This window comes from Macaca thibetana, chromosome 5, assembly GCF_024542745.1.
Source record: "Macaca thibetana thibetana isolate TM-01 chromosome 5, ASM2454274v1, whole genome shotgun sequence".
Lineage (NCBI taxonomy): Eukaryota > Metazoa > Chordata > Mammalia > Primates > Cercopithecidae > Macaca > Macaca thibetana.
In genome coordinates, this window is record NC_065582.1 from 71,715,549 (window position 1) to 71,734,806 (window position 19,258).

The 19,258-nt window shown below is 33.0% G+C and overlaps 1 long non-coding RNA gene across 1 annotated transcript in view; it reads right to left on the reverse strand.

The window, feature by feature from the left end:
- The window catches only part of LOC126955610 (uncharacterized), a 58,214-nt gene that overhangs the window by 35,853 nt on the left and 3,103 nt on the right, over window positions 1-19,258 (reverse strand). Inside the window, exon 2 of the long non-coding RNA XR_007725999.1 lies at window positions 6,702-6,831. This is a non-coding gene — a long non-coding RNA (uncharacterized LOC126955610). The remainder of the gene's footprint in view (window positions 1-6,701; window positions 6,832-19,258) is intronic.

The following is a 19,258-nucleotide window of genomic DNA, read 5'->3' on the forward strand; positions in this document are numbered from 1 at the left end:
TAAGTTTTTTAAATTATTCTCTTAATGTCTTTTTAAAATCTATAAGATCTCTGGTGTTAACATCTTTCACTATCCAATTCTGATATTGTCAATCTGTATTCTCTTCTCTCTTTTTCTTTTGATCAGGCTAGTTAAGGGTTGATTAATTAAATCTATCTATTCAAAGAACTAAATTTTAGCTTTCTCAATATTTTAATACAATAATATTTAATCAAATAAGTAATATTTAATTTAATTTTATGTTATAATTACATGAGAGAACAAACGGTATTAGATGTGGGCATATTCAATTGAAGAATTGAATAATCTATAACCATCCTTCTTTGGAAGGTTTTCCAGGTATTCAAAGATATTTGAGGCTGAGTGCAGTGGCTCATGCCTGTAATCCCAGCACTTTGGGAGGTCGAGGGAAGTAGATAATTTGAAGTCAGGATTTCAAGACCAGCATAACCAACATGGCAAAACCCCGTCTCTACTAAAAATGCAAAAATTAGCCAGGTGTTGTGGTGTATGTCTGTAGTCCCAGCTACCCGGGAGGCTGAGGAAGGAGAGTTGCTTGAACCTGGGAGGTAGAGATTACAATGAGCAGAGATTGCGCCACTGCACTACAGTCTGGGTGACAGAGTAAGCCAAGACTTCATCTCAAAAAAAAGAGAGGGGGAGGAGGGGACTTGAGTGTTGTTATATTAGTTTTTGGTCACTGCAGCTATATGGGAATTAGGGGCACCCCAAGTCCAGTAATGATGTGCCTCTTTTAGACTTGTAGAGGTATGCCCTTAGCTCTTATGATTGCAAGACAGAGACTCTGGTTCCCTTCCCTTTCTTTCTCCCATACAAATGGGGAGTCTCTCTTTGTGCTAAACTGCCTGGATCTGGAAGAGGGGTGACACAACACACCTGTGGCCACCACCATTGGAACAGTTCTGGATCAGAGCTTAAGCCAGCATGGTACTGGGTCTCACCTAAGGTCCATGGAAACCACTGTCTGGCTACTGCCTATGTTTGTTCAGGGACCTAGCTCTCTACAGTCAGCAGGTGGCAAAGCCAGCAAGGCTTTTCCACTTCCCTTTAGGGCGGTGAGCTCCCCCTGGCTCTGTGTGGGTCCAGAGATGCCACTGGGGAGCCATGGCCTAGCCTCCAAAACCATATGGATCTACCCTTTGCTCAGTTCTACTACAGCTAAGCTAGCACCCAAGACACAAGAGAAAGTCTTCTCACTAATTCCTCCCTTTCCACACGTAGCAAAGTCCCTACCATGGCCACCACTGCCCCAAGCTCACTGCAAGTACTGCCGGGCTACCACTGATGTTCACTCAAGGTCCAGGGACTCTTTCTTCAGCTTGTGGTGAATGCTCCCAGGTCTGCGACTCTCTCTTCAGGGGAGTGAACTCACCTTTGGTTCACAGCATGTCCAGAAATGCTATCCAAGTGCCAAGGTCTGGAATTGGGGACCCCAAGTGCCCACTTGGTGCTCTACCCCATTGTGGGAAAGCTGGTAGCTAAGCTATGAGACAAAGTTCCCTTTACTCTTCCCTCTCCTTTTCTCAATCAGGAGTCCCTTCCAGTAGTCACCACAGCTGGGAATGTGCTGGGTCACACTCAAAGTCAGCACATGTTTGAGTCCTACCAAAGGCCCATGATTAGTACTGCCTGACTACCAATGCTGGCTATTCAGGGCCCAAGAGCGCTTTAGTTAGCAGGTGATGAATACTGCCTGGATTTCGCACCACGGTGTGGTTAGAAATGTCATCCTGAAGCTAGAACCTGCAAAAAGGGTCTCAGGACTTTTCCTGTTGCTCTATCCTACTGTGGCTGACCTGGTGTCTAAATTTCAAGACAAAGTCCCCTTTACTCTTTCGTCTCCTCTCTTCAAGCAGAAGGAAGGAGTCGCTCCCAAAGCTTTGAGCTGCACTGCCTGGCTTTAGGGGAGTGGTGACACAAGGACTCCCTTGACCACCATGGCTGATGTCTCATTAGGTCACACACCCCCTCAAATACACTGGCTTTGAGCTCAGCACGGCACCAGAACTTGACCAGGAATTGCAGTCCTTGTCACCTAGATTGCCTTTCAAGTTTATTTAGAAACTTATAACACTTTGGCTCGTGGTGGTGCGGATTGACGGCCCTCAGGTTCCGGCTGCTAGGATGGGTGATTCTCCTCTGGCTACAGCTGGTCTAAAAATGCTTCCTCTGTAGGTGTTGAGTAAGTTCCGTTCAGTGCAGCTTTCTGCTGTGATAGGGAGCGCTGATTTCCAACGCAAAGTTCCGCATTCACTGTGCTGTCTCTCTCCCTAAGTGCATAGATTATCTCTCAGCACCAAGTGGCTACTGCTATGGGATAGGGAATGGGTGGAGTCGGCAATTCAAGACTGTCTTTTCTATTCTTGACTGTCTTTTCTATCCTCTTTCAGTGATTTGAAGTTAGAACTAGATGCTGTGTTCAGACACTTAATTTTTGATTCTTATGAAGGTACTTTTTTTGTATGGATAGTTGTTCAGTTTGATGTTCGTGTGGGGACAAACTCTTATTCAGTCATTTGTTCTGCCTCCCTTTTGAACTGTTATTCTTTTCTCAAATATTTAAAATTGAAAGTATAAATAGGTATGAATGAATCAAGCTTTTTCAGGGATGCTTGACCATGAACTTCAACTATTCCGCTTATTGTCAGTTAAGATTCTATTTTGTTAATATTTTGATATAAGCATTAAATAACATAATGCTTCTAAAGTGCTTCAAAACTGTTTGACACACAAAAGTTGGTAATAATTTCCACTTTTATCTTACCTTTCTCCTCATTTTTTTCCTCTTTGATTCTTCAATCAGTGTTCACAGAGATGTAAACTTACTCTTCAGCAAACATTTGTTTATTGATTAATAGTGGTACTTTTCAATCTATTATTTCAATAGCTCTATTGTTATTGTTGAAATATAATAAATCTGTACATATTTCAAGTGTAGAATTTGATATATTTTGGCATGTGGATATACTCATGATTCCATCAGCACAATTAAAATAGTGAACATGTCTAGCTCTTCAATAAGACCTATTTAAATTCCTCTTTCCCTCCCAAAGCTCTCCTTCCCATGTAACCACTGATGTGTTTTCTTCCATTATATAGAGTAGTTTGCATTTCCTACAGTTTTATATAAATGATTTCATGCAGTATGTACTCTTGATTGCCTGGCTTCTTTCATCTAGTATAATTAATTTGAGATTTATCACAATTGTAGTGTGAAACGATAGTTTACTCCTTTTTTAATGCTGAGTAGTATTTTTTTTATTTTTTTCCTGAAGAAATAGCCTTTCTCTCAGGCCATATCTACAACACTCATAATAATGTTTTAAAAATCATGTTTTCCCCAATGTGGTATAGTTTGTTAAAAAGAGACATTTCTATGATTTAGCCAAATTAGTGCACTCTTTGAAGTAAGCTAATATTAAAATTTCATTTGATAGCGATTTAGAACATTGGATTTTTTTTTGTTCATGACAACAATACATTTTTAAAAAGTGTATTGTAATGAAGTAAAATAATAAATGGCCAAAGTAAAATAAGAGATAATTTTATTTATTGAGAAATATAACTTGGCATTGCTGGTTTTCAAGCAATACAATTGAGATATCTTTCAGTTTCCCATTAAGATATTGAAGGTATGTTTAATAAGTAAAGTCTACTAGCCAGAAAGATCAGTGTTTTCCCAATTTTTTCAAATGGAGAATCAGATATCAATATACTTGCCCCATGTAAAGTAAGAAAAAAAAAAAGTAAGTGAGATTACTTGAATTGATAATCGTACAGGGGAACCAAAACCATTTTTAAAATGTTTCCACTAGGAAATGGTTTTGTGCCTGTTAAGCATGCGAAATGTGCCACTATCTGGCTTTTAATAATATTATGCCTTTCCAATGACTCCATGAACAAATCACACTTCTAATAGTTCAAATTAATTATAAAATCCAAATAGTCACAGATAACACTTCTGCTTTTCCATGTGATAGGCACAGACTAGAATGATGCAAAATATGGCTGTGCCAGTTAAAAATAGCAAAATTAATGGTTAAGGTAAAAGATGTAAAAAGGAAATGAAGGGAAGGTTATTAGATAAGAGCAGCTTGCAAATGGAGTATTCAGATTTTGAGAGTTTTGTATATTTATGAAAAATAAAACTGACCTATAAAATAAGAATTAAAATATACTAACAGATTTGTGAACATTTACCCCAAATGCTTCATATTCTTTGAAATAAGATGCTCCAGTGTTAGAATCGGTATGTGATCAATAAATCATTTGCCAGTGTGTGAAATGTGTATTTTACTGATTTGCTAACTTATATTCATTTATTGATGCAAAAATATGTTAAATTCTCATTATGAATAAGTGTCAAATTAGGTGTTGATTTACATTTCTAACTTCATGGAGTTTACAGTGTACTGATGATTTAGGAAATAAATATTTATCCATATAACAAGACATAATATATAAAAGTTAATACTGAGGAAGAAGAAATAACAGACGATTCTACACTGAGCTTTGAAAGCCTGTTTGAGGAGTTTAATTTTAGCTGAGCATTGAAAGACAAGAGTGAAGGGTGAAAAGAAGGTGGAGAGTAGGAGGATGATATTTCCAGGATAGAAAACAGCTTACATGAATAAAATATAAATATAAAATAAAGCATAGCAAGAATTGTTCTTTTTGAGACAATATTTTCAGTCTATTTTCTTGTTTGGTTTATACAATCTTATTTCAATAATGTGTTATATCTGTATAAATTTATCAAACATTAAATATGTAGTTATAGATCCTTCATTAGAATCCAAGATAACAGAATATTTAAACATGCAGGAAAATTGACTTATTTTAAAGTTGAAAATATCAAACACCACCTTTTGTCCTGAGTCAAATTAATTGGTGAAAAGGAGGCTTGAGAACACAAAGATTCAATTCTTTAAATAAGGGTGAGTAAATAAAATTATTGAAGGAAGATGCTGTAGTGTTCAATCTTATGCATCTGTATATCACTTGACATTTTCAGTAAAGATCCATTTGAAATCCAGGATCAGATTCATGTCTAAATACTTTAAACCAGAACTAAATCCAACAGCTACCATCAAAATATATTTTCTTTTTTCTCCTAGCTAGTTCTCTTGCTAACAACATCTCTCATACAGTTTCAAAGCATCAAGATCTTCAACAGCTTCTCCTTCTCTGCCAATTACAAATTTAAAAGTTGGATAGATTTACATTTTATGTGACTGAAAATTTTTCATTAGTTTGTATTAACAAGATCTCTAATGTTAAAATCCTGTTTCTTGCCTCATTACCTCTAACAGTAGCTTGCTCACTAGTATCCCACCTCTGACTCAAGCCTCTTCTAATAAGCCACTCACATTAGGGCAAAGTAAAGCTGCTAAGTCATAGTCACTGTCATTAGGACACCAGGCTGATTAAATAATACTCCCTGCAAACACCCCATACTCTTCTGTTTTCTTCTCTGACGTTACTTTCTGTTATCATCACTAATCTATTAGGGCCAAATATTACTTATGTTTAATTCTTCCTCATCTTGACAAGTTCATTATTTTTCTTAAAGGAATACATCTTTTCACTTTTAAATACCAAAGGTGTGGTTTATTAATTACAAAAGGTTCTTAATTCTTATGGAATTTAAGGCTTTTCACTTGAATTATACTTACTAGCATTCATACTATTTTCAATTAAGTTGCAATTTGTTCCAGAGAATGAACCAGAATATTACCTTGTATAATGTATAAATCAATTATTTTTTGCAGAGCTCAATTTCAGGAATTAAGTAATATCCCATGGTTTCATTAACATAAACTATTTAATGTAGTATTAGCTTGAAGTAGTATGTTTTGATGAATAAAAAAATGCTCAAATGACATATAGCAGGAATGGACTTGCTAATTAATTCTTCCTTAATTTATTTAAGCTTTATGTAAAGATCTCCCATTATGTGCAAGGTATTATTTTAAAAACAGAAGGCCCTGGATCCTGTAATGAGTAGGAAAACAAAGCTACTATACTGAAAAACCTTATAAAATTGCAGTGAAATATCTCACACAATTAGTTTTTTAATGTTTCTGCCAGTGTCCTTCGATCAACTCAGATTGTGTATATGTCAAGGACTGCATTTATTCATAATTCTCCGATATATACGTTTCTACAATGTTAATTGAAAGTTTTAGTACTAATAGAATTTAAGAACATGGGTCTCTCATGGTCTTTGTTTTACATTCAGTCTTTTCATTAGTTTCTGATTCTATGAATGTGTGCACATATGTATTGTGTGTTCATTCAGTAAGGTCAGAATATTCTGCAACAATCCATTAATATTTTGTATTCATTTCCACTCTCCTAACTACCACATGCACTTATTCACGTATGTTCTCTAATGACCAACATCTTAGAATATTTGCAAATTACAAATAAGTATCGGATCTCTAAAACTGTCCCAATAAAATCATTAATTTTATAATCCATATTAAAGTTCTGGTAAAACTTGATTTTTAACAAGACGAATCTTAGATGATATTCTGATGTTAATTATCTTAGTTAAACATGCAGTATTAAAAGTCAATAATTTAATACTCTAAGATTAAATTATTCATGTGCACATGACAAGTTTTCCAAAGCACAACAGTGGAGTCGCTACAGAGCTCAGAACTGAACAGACATACCAGGTGTCACACACTCCTGAAGATGTTGAAGTTTCAGCTTAGACAGGAAGAGTGGAGGGACCTCACTGAGGACTTCAGGCATTAAGTTGAAGCTCCAGGGAAGGTACACTTTAAGAGGAAGAAATAGACCCTGGAAAAAGGCCAACACCAGCATTAAGCACAAAACAGAAACATCCAGCCCCGTGTCATTAAATACCATCTCTATTCTGAGGATTTCCAAAATCATAATTACAGCTCAGATCTCTCCATCAAATTTCTACTCATGTATTTAACTTTTTTGACTCTATTTAAATAATTAATGATAGCCATCTAATACTGAACTCTGCTTCTGCACTACCCCGCCTTGAAAAATAAAACTAAAACCTAAAAGTATACTCTTTCTATGTTGCTTTAATTGCTGGAAGTTAAATGTGCTAAAGTTCAGAATCTTCAGGTCATCTTTACACTACCATTTTTTTACACCTCCCATGTTAGCAAATGCAACATCAACAAACACAACCATATTGCATTCATTTCACTGCTTGTGCGCATCCATGATACCACTGTTTCCACCAGTTTTGTTTTGTTTTTTTTTTCCATCAGTAGCATCCTAATATGTTCCCTACTTTCATCTTTGTCCCCACACCAACCCACAGTCTCTTTCTACATTTCATGGGCTTTAGTTCTTTATTAAGCAAAACATGTTTCTGTCTCAGAACCTTTGTTCTGCTTTGTTTTCAGCCTGGAATGCTCAGCCTCAGAGTCTACATGAATTTCCTTTGACAACCTGTGAACAATACATCTCTTACCCTCTTTATTCTCATTCTTAGCACTTATCATCTGACAAATTATATTTATATTCGATTATTTTTGTCTTTCTCCATATGAATATATGCATCATTAAAAGTAGAGCCGTTTTTGTGTGTATGTTCTTCGGTGACCCAAGCATCTAAAACAGAACACGACATACATAGGAACTAACTATAAATACAGCCTTTGTGGCTGCAGGTTGGAAAGAGAGGACAAAAACAATAGGTGATAAGATGGAAGCTGTACGCAGAAAAAATGAGAAACCATGCTATGACTTGAAGCACAGAAGCGACATGATTGTTTTAGAATTCTAAATGACTGACTAGGAATGCACATTTTCTTAGCAAAGATGGAGAAAAAATAAGAGCCTATTTGAATAGCGTAGTTAAGAGATGATTTTGACTCAGATGAATACATCATCTGTAGTTTCTGGCTTTTGCAACTAGCTTTTGCATGAACTGAAAATGAAGCTATTGGACATCATATATCACACATACAGCTCCTATGGATCTGTAGAAATAAGCAATGGTGATGATGAATGTATTTATATATTCATTCCAATTGATTTATAAGATACCAATTTATAAAAATGAAAAATATTCCCAATGTTGAACTATATTATGCCATTTGTATAATAAAAAGAAGGAATAGAGATAAATGCACTCACTTGGATATGTATATCTCCAGAATTCTATTTCATTTAAAAAACTTAATAAAATTGTTTGCCTTTGGGTACAATAAGATAGCTGTGTGAAGGAACTGGGAAGAGGGTTTTCTACAATATACCATAGTGTAACTTTTGAATTTTGAGCCCTGAAAAGCATTAGCTACATAAAAAATAGGTACATAACATTTAAATATAAAAATTATAAACCTCAGGAAAATATTCAGCATTTTGGCACCTATTTGCTGTTTATTTGCAGTTTATTTTAGAGAAGTAATTTTAACTGTTGGAAACAATGCATGGAAATATATCCTAGTTCGGAGTGGAGGGGCAAAGTACCCTTCTCTCTGCTCTTTGTACATTTTTCAAAGTATACCTACTTCCACTGCCTTACCCTTACAGCATTTTCTGCTGAACCTCTTGTCACAGTTATTGATATCAAAATGTTATGCTCTTAGGTTAAGAACAATCATAGTAAACAATCTTATAACTATGTATAGAGAAATATAAATAAGTTTCTAAAAGAAAGTCAGGGCCAGGTGTGGTGGCTCACACCTGTAATCTCAGAAATTTGAGAGGCCGAGACGGATGGATTACCTGAGGTCAGGAGTTCTAGATCAGCCTGGCCAATATGGCGAAACCCCGTCTCTACAAAAAATACAAAAAATTAGCCGGGTGTGGTGGCGCACGTATGTAGTACCAGCTACTCGCTACATGGGAGGCCGAGGCAGGAGAATGGCATGAATCCGGGAGGCACAGCTTGCAATGAGCCGAGCTCGCGCCAGTACACTCCAGCCTGGGCCACAGAGAGAGACTCTGTCTCAAAAAAAAAAAAAAAAAGAAAGAAAGAAAGAAAGAAAATCGGCATCAATGGAATTTTATAAATTATATAATTTTGTGATTTTTATTATGGTTTGCTACTGAACTGTGTTCATGGCCAAGTAAGCACTAGAATTTGATTACCCTATGAATAATGTATTACTTATTTTGGAAGACAGTAATCAGTTTGCTGTTATTAAGGAAGCACATAAGCAAATTTGCAAACACTGATTATAGAAGAAATGTATGTAGAGGCTTCATACAGCATAGTTTAAACCCTTGCTGCTGAATTCAGAAAACTTTGAATTTAGACTATATCATTTACTGAATGAGTGTTTCTCTTTTACCACATGATTAAAAAAAATTAAAAAGTTAATTTTTTTCTTGCTATTGTGGTTGTGATAACATGTAAAATAAATTTTTAAAACAATGAAGCCCTATTTATATTTATACCTTAAATATTGCTTATAACGTTGTTTATAAAAATTAAAATAAAACATGGTACATTTATAACCAAGATTTTCTTATGTACAAAAAAGATAAATGTATAGTATAAAATATTTAAATATAAGAAAAAGCTCATATTTTATTACTGGATTTAATTTACAATTTGGGGAGTTAAATATGGAAAGGTTTTAATGTAGTAAGATATTTAATATGTTAAAACATTTTCAAAAAACAAAATTCTGCTGATAGGCTTTTTTGGGGAAAGGTTTTTTTTCAGACAATCGGCTATTGAAAGGTCAAATAGAAGTTGGCATTCATGTGTGCTAAGTAATTAAAACAACTTCATAAGCAGGTTGTACATAATTATATTGCATGAATATTTTAAGTTTTTAAATATATATTTCTAGTAGAATGTGGTTTTGATTGATTTAATTCTCACAGTATTGTGGGTGTATGAGTCTAGTTGGAAATATTCTTTGGCCTGCTCATATAGCAGCAGATGCACTATTTGCATAAGTAGGATGTTATATGTGGGCTTGTATTTTTGGCTGCCTCTAGATTTATGACACCAATTCATTTTTTTTTTTTTTTGCACAGATGTAAGAAAGACTGGCAATATGAAAAGAGGAGTTAATCAATTTCATTTTTAAAAATTGTTACAATAACTCTGATTCAAATCTGCATATATGTGAATATGATTACTTCATTCATAAACATGTATGAAGCAGAAAATTTTCAGTCACATAATGATTGTGCATTATAAAGTTAGCAATTAAACTAGAGGCTGATACAGGCACATTATTTGTATTAAAAATACATTCATCTATTTTAATTATTGAGAAAAAAGTCATTTATAACACTAAACTGAAGAAATAAATGGCTTATTTTTTCAGAAAAAATATACTATTTTCTTATATAGAATATTAAATTGCTAAATAAATGGTCATTTTAATACAGAAAAATATATAAATTATACTATACTATAAAATATTGCTATTATATCATTTAGAAATCTCATGTTATTTAAAATTTTCTTCACTTAGCATGATATGTTTAGAATCCCTAGTAATAGCATACTGGCTTTCCTGTGTTTTTTCTCTGGTTTTCATACAGGATTTTTCTACTTGATATGACACATACTAATTTAAATGATTCAATTTGAAGTCAGTATAATGTAAAGCATCACATTTTATAATTTTAATAATTTTTTTTTCCTAAATGGTACTCATTTTGTTATAACGATAAATGGGATATTTGTTTGAAAAAATTATAGTTTTAAATAAACTATGCAAATTATTCTTATTAATATTTATCTGAAAATGAAATGGTGCTCATCACTGTGGGGAAGGCTAAGAATGAGAAAAATGGGAGTACATGGCCAAAGGATACAAAATAGCAGATATGTAGAAAGTGCAAGCATAGATAACTAATGTATAAGATAAGTACTAATGCTAATAAACTTATATGGTAGTTTTTTTTTTTTGATAAGTAGATTTTAGACACTCTCATCACCAATAAAGAAACTATGAGATGATAGACGATAATCTGCTTCAATATAGTAACCATTTTACAATCAATATGGATTCCATAACATCATGTTGTAAAACTCAAATGTACACAATAAAATTTATTTTAATAATTGAAAATTTAAAAATTGAAAACCTGAGACAATTCTGATAGCTAAATGAGTAGTGAATTTAATGAATTAAGACTGGAAGCAGGGATGCCAGATAGAAACTGTTGCCGTGCATTAGGAGAAATGTTATAAAGTTTTGAATAAGTCAAGTAGTAATATAGGGAGAAAAAAATTGGTAATGTGAGAAATAGTTATAAGTGTATATTAAAATTATTTTGTAATTCATTTTTTCAAAAATTAATATATCACTTTCTAATTTTACTTGACATTTCAAAATATATTATCGAAAATAAAAGTAATGATAATTTTGGAAAAGAAATAGTTAAACTTCTATTAGAAACAGATATGTAGGTATAGATATATTAGATTGATAGATGTGATGTCTAGCTAGATATTGATACACTCACAGAGAACTGAAAAATAAAAATGGTAGAATTGCATTATAAAATTGGCCACGTTTGGGGTTGAGGAGAAGAATATTTAATTCATATTTATTTACTACTGAAGTCACAATACAGTTTCTTTTTTTTTTGTTTTAGAAGATATAATGTCTCAAGCACGTCTAAATTAATTCTAAGATGTAAGTATCTGCTTAGGGAGAAGATTACTGAACTGCTGTATCCCAAATTAAAAATCTCACTGAGCCTTCTACCTTTGTATAATCAATAAAAGTTTATTTATAATAAAAATTTGGGGAGTTCATGGCCTTGGAATAACATCTCAAGTGTAAAAATGTATAAAGTACTTTTACATAACAATTTTCCAGAATAATTTTCTGAAGGAGGATCCTTATCTATTTTTATTGCATGATGGGAAAACACAGAGATAATATCAAGGACTAATGATAAATATTTAAATGTTAAATTCTAAACCATTAAGGATTTGAGATGTTAACTCACAACTTATATTGTTTCTTCACTCCCCAATTGCTAGAATTATTGCCCCAGAAAACAAGCAGGTGTTTCCAGGAAGAGAAGAAAGCTTACATTTCCAAATTATTCTCGGGGGCCTCTACCTAAAAGGAGAGACTATCTTTAGTTTCCAAGGTTATCTGTAATACAAATATTCTTGCAATTCTTTTTGCTCAGAGGCCCAGACCAAGCAGGAACAGAAGAAATCCAGGAAGAATTCCAGTCTAACACTAAACAGAGTCCAATGTTTAATTTATCTAATAATTATTACAACATTACAAATATTTGAAAACATACTATAATGACATAAATTAATTTCTTTGCTTCATTTCATTTCAATAGTTTGCTTATTTGATTTATATCTTTTATTCACCTTGGTAAGCAGAATAATAGTTGTCCAAAGATGTCCACATCCTAATCCAGGAGACCTGTGAATATGATACCTTACAAGATAGACAAAAAGGATCCGAAAATATGATTGAATTAATTATCCTGAAATGAGATTACCCTGGATAATCTGAGTGGGCTCAGTGTAATCACAAGAATCCTCATAAGGGTCAGAGTTGGAGAGAGATGAGAAGATGATAAACTTCTGGCTTTAAAGATGAAGGAAGATGCCCTGTGACAAGAAATGGTGGCTTCCAGAAGCTGAAGACTAGAGAATCGATTCTTCCTAGAGCATCCAGAAGGAATATGTCTTGACACCTTCAAGCCTAGCAAAACCCATTTAAAACACCTGGCTTCCAGAAATTTAAAACAATAAATTTGTGTTATATTAAGCAACTAACTTGGTGGAAATTTGTTGCACCGGATAGGAAACCAATATAAAATAAACTAATATGTTCACTGAGGAAAAAAATCAGAGTTGAAGAACTGTATGCGTCCCTATTGAAACTTTTTCCCTTATATTTTATTTAGCTATTATGTTAATATTTTCTCATATTGTTTGAAAACAACTCATATATATCTGATCTTTATTTTCTTTTAAATGCTTATGCTCAAAACTCTTAAGTTTTTGCGAAGTACTGTATAGTATTTTTAATATTATTCTGTTCTAAATACCATATAATTAATATTTAATGTCTTTGTAGATCATCAATTGTGTGGAGGTATATCTCAATGAATTTCACATATGAATAAAGCCCCTAACCAGCACTTAGAAAGAGAACAATGTATAAATGGCACAATAAGTACCCTTTCTGACCGCTCTGGTAACTTTTTCCTCTATTAGATTCATAAAAATCTTACTCTTTTATGTCTGGCTTCTTTCTTTCAACATTTTTTTGTGTGAGTTTGACCTGTGTTGCTGCATCTAGCAATAATTTGCTCATTTTTATTGCTGTATAATATTGAATTGTATGCATATACCAGAGTGCATTTATCCATTTTAGATCATTAGATACTTAATTTTTTTGTGCATTGGAATACTTCTGCTATGAATACCTTGTCATGACTTTTTATGCTAATAGCTGTACATTTCTATTACATATAAAATGAAAATAATTTTGTTTCATATAGTGTGGACATTTTCATCTTTGATTGTTACTGCCAAGTGGTTTTCTAAAGTGTGCATGTCATTTATTTCTCCAACCATTTATGTATGAGAATTCCAAATGTCCCATATTCTCTCTAATACTAGGTATTATTCATCTTTTTTCACTTTGACCATTCTAGTTGGTTATAAAGGTATTTTATTTTTGTCTTAATTTGCATTCCACAGTAAGGAATACATTTTCACATGCTTATTTGCCATTTGAGGACTCTCAAGTGGGATGTACCTATCAGTTTCTCCTCATTTTTCTATTGAGTCATGTATCTTTTTCTTATTAATTTTTGAAAGTTATTTATATAGCCTGTTTACATTTCCATCTCACACTCTGTGGCTTGCCTGTTTATTCTCATAATCTTTTCTTTTGATTAACAGAATTGTAGTATACTATAATTTATCAGTGTTTTTCATTCATGGTTAGTGCCTCCTGTTTTATCATAGTTTACTAAGTCTTTTCTTACTGAAAGTTTGTGAAAATATTTTCTTATATTTACTTCTAAATACACACTTCTAAATACAACAGTGTTTTAACTTTCCCATTTACGTCTAAAAAACATCAAGAATTAATTTTGTGTATGCTGTAAGGAAGGATAATAATTAATTTAATTTTTTTAATTTTAAAACAATTTTAGATTTATAGAATTATGGTGAAGAGCCTACAGAGAGCTCTGGTATATTTTACTCCAGTGTTATTAACATCTACTAACACACCCCTACTATTAACATCTTACAAAAGATAAATCCATTTGTCACAATTTATAAACCACTATTGATACATCATTATTGACAAAAAGTCTATATATTTTGTTTGTTTGTTTGTTTGCAATGGAGTCTCTCACTATCACCAGAGCTGGAGTGCAATAGCATGATCTTGGCTCACTGCAACCTCCGTGAACTTCAGGTTCACGCGATTCTCCTGCCTCAGCCTCCTGAGTAGCTGAGATTACAGGTGCACACCACCACACTCAGCTAATTTTCTGTATTTTTAGTAGAGATGGGGTTTTACTATGTTGGCCAGACAGGTCTTGAACTTCTGACCTCATGATCCACCCACCTAGGCCTCCCAAAGTGCTGGGATTACAGGCGTGAGCCACCACTCCCAGACCAAAAGTCTATATTTTATTCAAATTTTCCACTTTTATTTAATGCACTTTTTAAGTGAGATCTCACTAGGATACCACCTTACATTTAGTAGTCATGCCTCCTTAGGCTTTTTGTGGTTGTCATAACCTCTTAGACTTTTCTGATTTTTGATGACCCTGACAGTTTTGAGAATTACTGATCACATATTATCTAATACATACCTCAAGTGACATTTGTCTGGTACTTTTCTGATGATTGGACTGGAGAAATATGTTTTGAGGAGGAGGACAACAGAAGTAAAGTGCCATTGTCATTACATCATATCAGGGTTACGCCCTATCAACATGACTAAGAATTATTCATGTTAACGTTGATTATCTGACTTGAGGCAGTGTTTGTAAGTTTCTCCGCTGTAATTCTACTCTTTCTTTCTCTTTTGTACTGTATCCTTTAGAAAGAAGCTTTTATGTGCAGCCCACACTTAAAGAGTAGGAAGTTATGCTTTGCCCACTAATGGCAGATAAATTATTGGAATTCTTCTGTATAATATATTAGTCTGTCCTGTCCCATTTATTTATGTATTAATTCATTTATTTACATCATGATACATTCAAATATATTTATTTTATTTTATGGCTATAATTCAATGTATAATTATCTTGCTGTTTAAATTGTTCCAACTTTGCTCATTTGGAGTTCATTTGTTAGGTACCCACGTTCTTTTGACATACTGAGATCTTCGTGTGTGTGTGCATGTGTGTGTGAGTGTGTGTGTGTGTGTGTGTGTGTGGTGTTTTTCTTTCATTATTTTTCCTTTTCTGAGCCTAATTTCGGGTATACAAGATGCTCCAGTCTCATCTTGCCTATTTCCAACCCAGTGCTAGATTCAGCTTTTCTCCAAGGTGTACAGATTCCTTTAACTGAATAATGTTATTAGAAACAAAGAAGTGGCAACTAAGTGTGCTTGTTGCTATTTGGGTAATGTTCCTTCTAGACCTCAGCTGTCAGAGCAAAAGCATATATATATATATATATGTGTGTGTGTGTGTGTATATATATGTATACATATATATGTCTGTATATATACAAGCATCTATAAATATTTCTGTATGTAACTATGTCTATATTAAATTTAACGTGAATTTATAATGATATCTCTAATCTATTACCACATGGATTATCATTCTAGTCACTTCCCATTGATTATTTGTAACTTCCCATTCTAAATGTAAGAAATATGGCTTCCAACATCTGCCATCCATTTGCTAAACTGACCAATGCCTGTATACATGTATAATGTTTGTAAAATTGTTGATCTCTACCCTTATAGGGAATAGTTTGATCAACTAGCATACAGTGCTTATCTAAAGCTCCCATTGCCTTTAGTCTTATAGATTCTACTCACTTTCAAAGCTACTAACATCAACACCTTATCCCTCATTTTACTGATTTCATACAGTTATATTACATTTACATTCTCTTGACAAATTTTGAATTCCATTTCGGTTCCACCGACTACCTAAATTTTTTTTAATTGCATACATTAAAGTGTACTCATTGTGCTGTACAATTTTATGTATTTTAAAAATACTTAATGCTTCGTATTTACCATTATGTATCAAACACAATAATTACATTATCCTAAAAATTCCCTGTGTTTCAGTTATTTAACTGCCTCGCACTTCAACCCTTAAACCCTGGCAACTCTCAATCTGTTTACCATCGCTGTAATTTTGTTTTTTCATGGAAGTCATATTAGCATAATGTAGCATGTAGTTTTTCTTTAGACTGGCTTCTTTCTTGCAGTAATAGAAAGAATAATAAAATAATGTTTATACAGCAATTGTCAATGTTCACATGGTTAGCATTAGTAGTTATAAATTTCTTTCGGCAGAAGTGTGTCATACTTAAACATCTAGTTTTTTTAAATAGTTTTTGTGGAAGATAAATGGAAGCAAAACTTGAACCACATCATGTGTGAACATTGTTCTTGATAAAAGGTTATTAATGGCTGAAAAAACTCAAATGAGAACTTTAAAATATGATGCAATTTTTGTCAGCACACGTTTAATTTTAAGATCTATTTTGAACTCTACCCAAACCACCTGGGGAGAAATTCCTTCAGGGAAAATAAAAATCACTGCATCATGATTCTACTTGCTACCATTAACAGACATTGCAGACTTGTTAATAGGATCTGTCTTCAACATTTTCTGACCATATGTTCATGCAGATGAAACATTAACACTCATTGATTGCACAATTCCATTAATCTCTATCATTCTTCTCACAAAATACTCTCCAATTAGGTATTCTTTCAAATACTATGATTCTTCTATGGATTAAATTTTTATCTCACCGACTTTTCAATCCTGACTTTCCAATCTCCATCTGAATATCTATTGTCCTCTGAAGCCCCATTCTATGGTGAACACAGAAAAAATATTATTCTGTATCCTCATGCTCTTTCCAGAATCCATGCACAATCTCCTTGCCTTAGGAGACATTTTCCTCCTTCCCCAAAACATCCATTTGTGGTAGTGTTGTTTTTCTCCTAACTCCCCTTGGCCTTTGTTTAAATGCCCATGTCATCTGTATACAGCGTTACAACCTTCACCCTTGCCTCTCTTCATAGTTAGGTAGTCAGTCTGTATTTTATTGAATTTTAAATTCTGGTTTCAGTGTCTTTCTATCTGTTACAATAATTTCTGTTTATCTGTTTTTCTGTCTCTTTCTCTCAACACATGCACATACATGCATACACGTAAAATAAAAAGCTACAATTTTTATATGGGTAAATAACACATTTAAAAGTCAACATTATTTTCTCAAAAATAGACTTTTTTCATAAAAAATGTATAAGTAACAGTCTATACTTAGAAGACAATAAATTGATTATAGTAAATGTCTTTGCTATAGTCTTATAATGTTCTCTAAAGTGACAATTTGGAACCACATTTTCTTTAGCATGTAAGTTTAGTGACTCAAAAATGGAAATCTTAAGAGGTAATTCAAGAATATTCGTTCATTTACTTATTCATGATTTCATTCATTTAAAAATCATTTTATGAGAGATTACATTATTCCAGGTAGTTTCTGAGAACTAAAGAAAAAAAATGACACTGACTTTCTTTGAAAAAATTTAATCCAGTAGAGAAATAGACATTCAAATGAAGAATTAAAATCTAATGTGATTTTTGATGTATTGAGTATATGAATGTGGTATAATTAGTGCTCAGGGAAGGATTTTCCAATTAACTCTACAACTTTGAAACACAGAGAAAAACTTGTAAAAAAGAACCTATGATATAATTGTATGTTCACTCACAAAGACCATATGCCTGTGGAAATGACAAAAATGATGACAACAATCATAGATTATCATTGTACTAAACATGATGGGAATATATAAAGAAGTCTAGACAATAACTAATTTAATTTTTATTTAATGTATCTATTAAATTCACTTCTTTTCTCTGAAGAGCTGCTATTTAAACTAAAATACAGTATTCAAGTCATTTTCTAACAAAATTCACTGATTCTGCATCCTACATATAAATCTGAAGATGAATAAAATGTTTCTTTACCTTTAAGGTCTCAGAGTATATTTGTTAAATCATACACACAAACAAAATAAATCAATGTGTTAAAGGTTACAAATTGAGTTTATTAAACTATGTGTTTAATACACTTGTTTTAACAATGTGTTAAGGGTTAAAAACGAGGTAAATTAAAGCATGGTTGTGGAAGATGATTATGAGAAAGGAATGACAAATGATCTTGGCCTGGAGTAGGAGTTTGCAAGAAAAATGAGTGATGGAAGGTTGTTATAAAAGTTAAAAGAATGTTTTCTAAGCTATGTAATTATTGAAGGGTATTTCAATTTTGGGTAATGGTGAAAAATTATCTGTAGAATTTTGTGTGAGGAGTAAAAAAAAAAAATTGAGGTTGAGCTATAAGTCAAATTTTCAATGGGTATAATATATCCAATTTTCAGGAAGATCACCGTTTCTATCCCTAAAAAGAAATGCAGTGGCATCTATTAGATATTTATATTATGTAACCAATTATAATTTAAACATATATATACACACACACACATATATATGTATATATAAAAATTGTTTATAAGTTTATTTTTTTATGTTTTTTCCTAAAAACTGGTCAAATATACTGGGTTTTAGATACATTTACCATGTCTCAACCTTTCTAACTATTTCTATGAGTGTGTGTGTGTGTGTGTGTGTGCGCCTATGTGTCTTTATTTCTCTCTCTTTCTCGCTTTCTCTCTTACTGACAGAAGTGATGAATTGATGTAGAGCACCATAAATATTTTAGATTTTCATTCTGAGTAAGGAAGACTGTATAAAGTAAATATATGCGATATTTACACAGACAGTAGGTCGTGCTAGTTAAATAATTTTCACAAAGAGTTATCCTTTGAAAAAACACATATGGTTTTCAGTTTTCAGTCCAGCATGTAAGAAGCATGGAAGTCATCATTCTGTCCAAACGAGTAAAAAACTGAAGACATTGATAAATTAATGAGTTTTCTTAGACCCTAAAAGCAGTGAGGTGACAAGTCAAACAGCTGTCCTCTAAATTGGAGACAGCAACAGGTGAATACAGATAATCATAACATACCAGAGCAGCAATGTC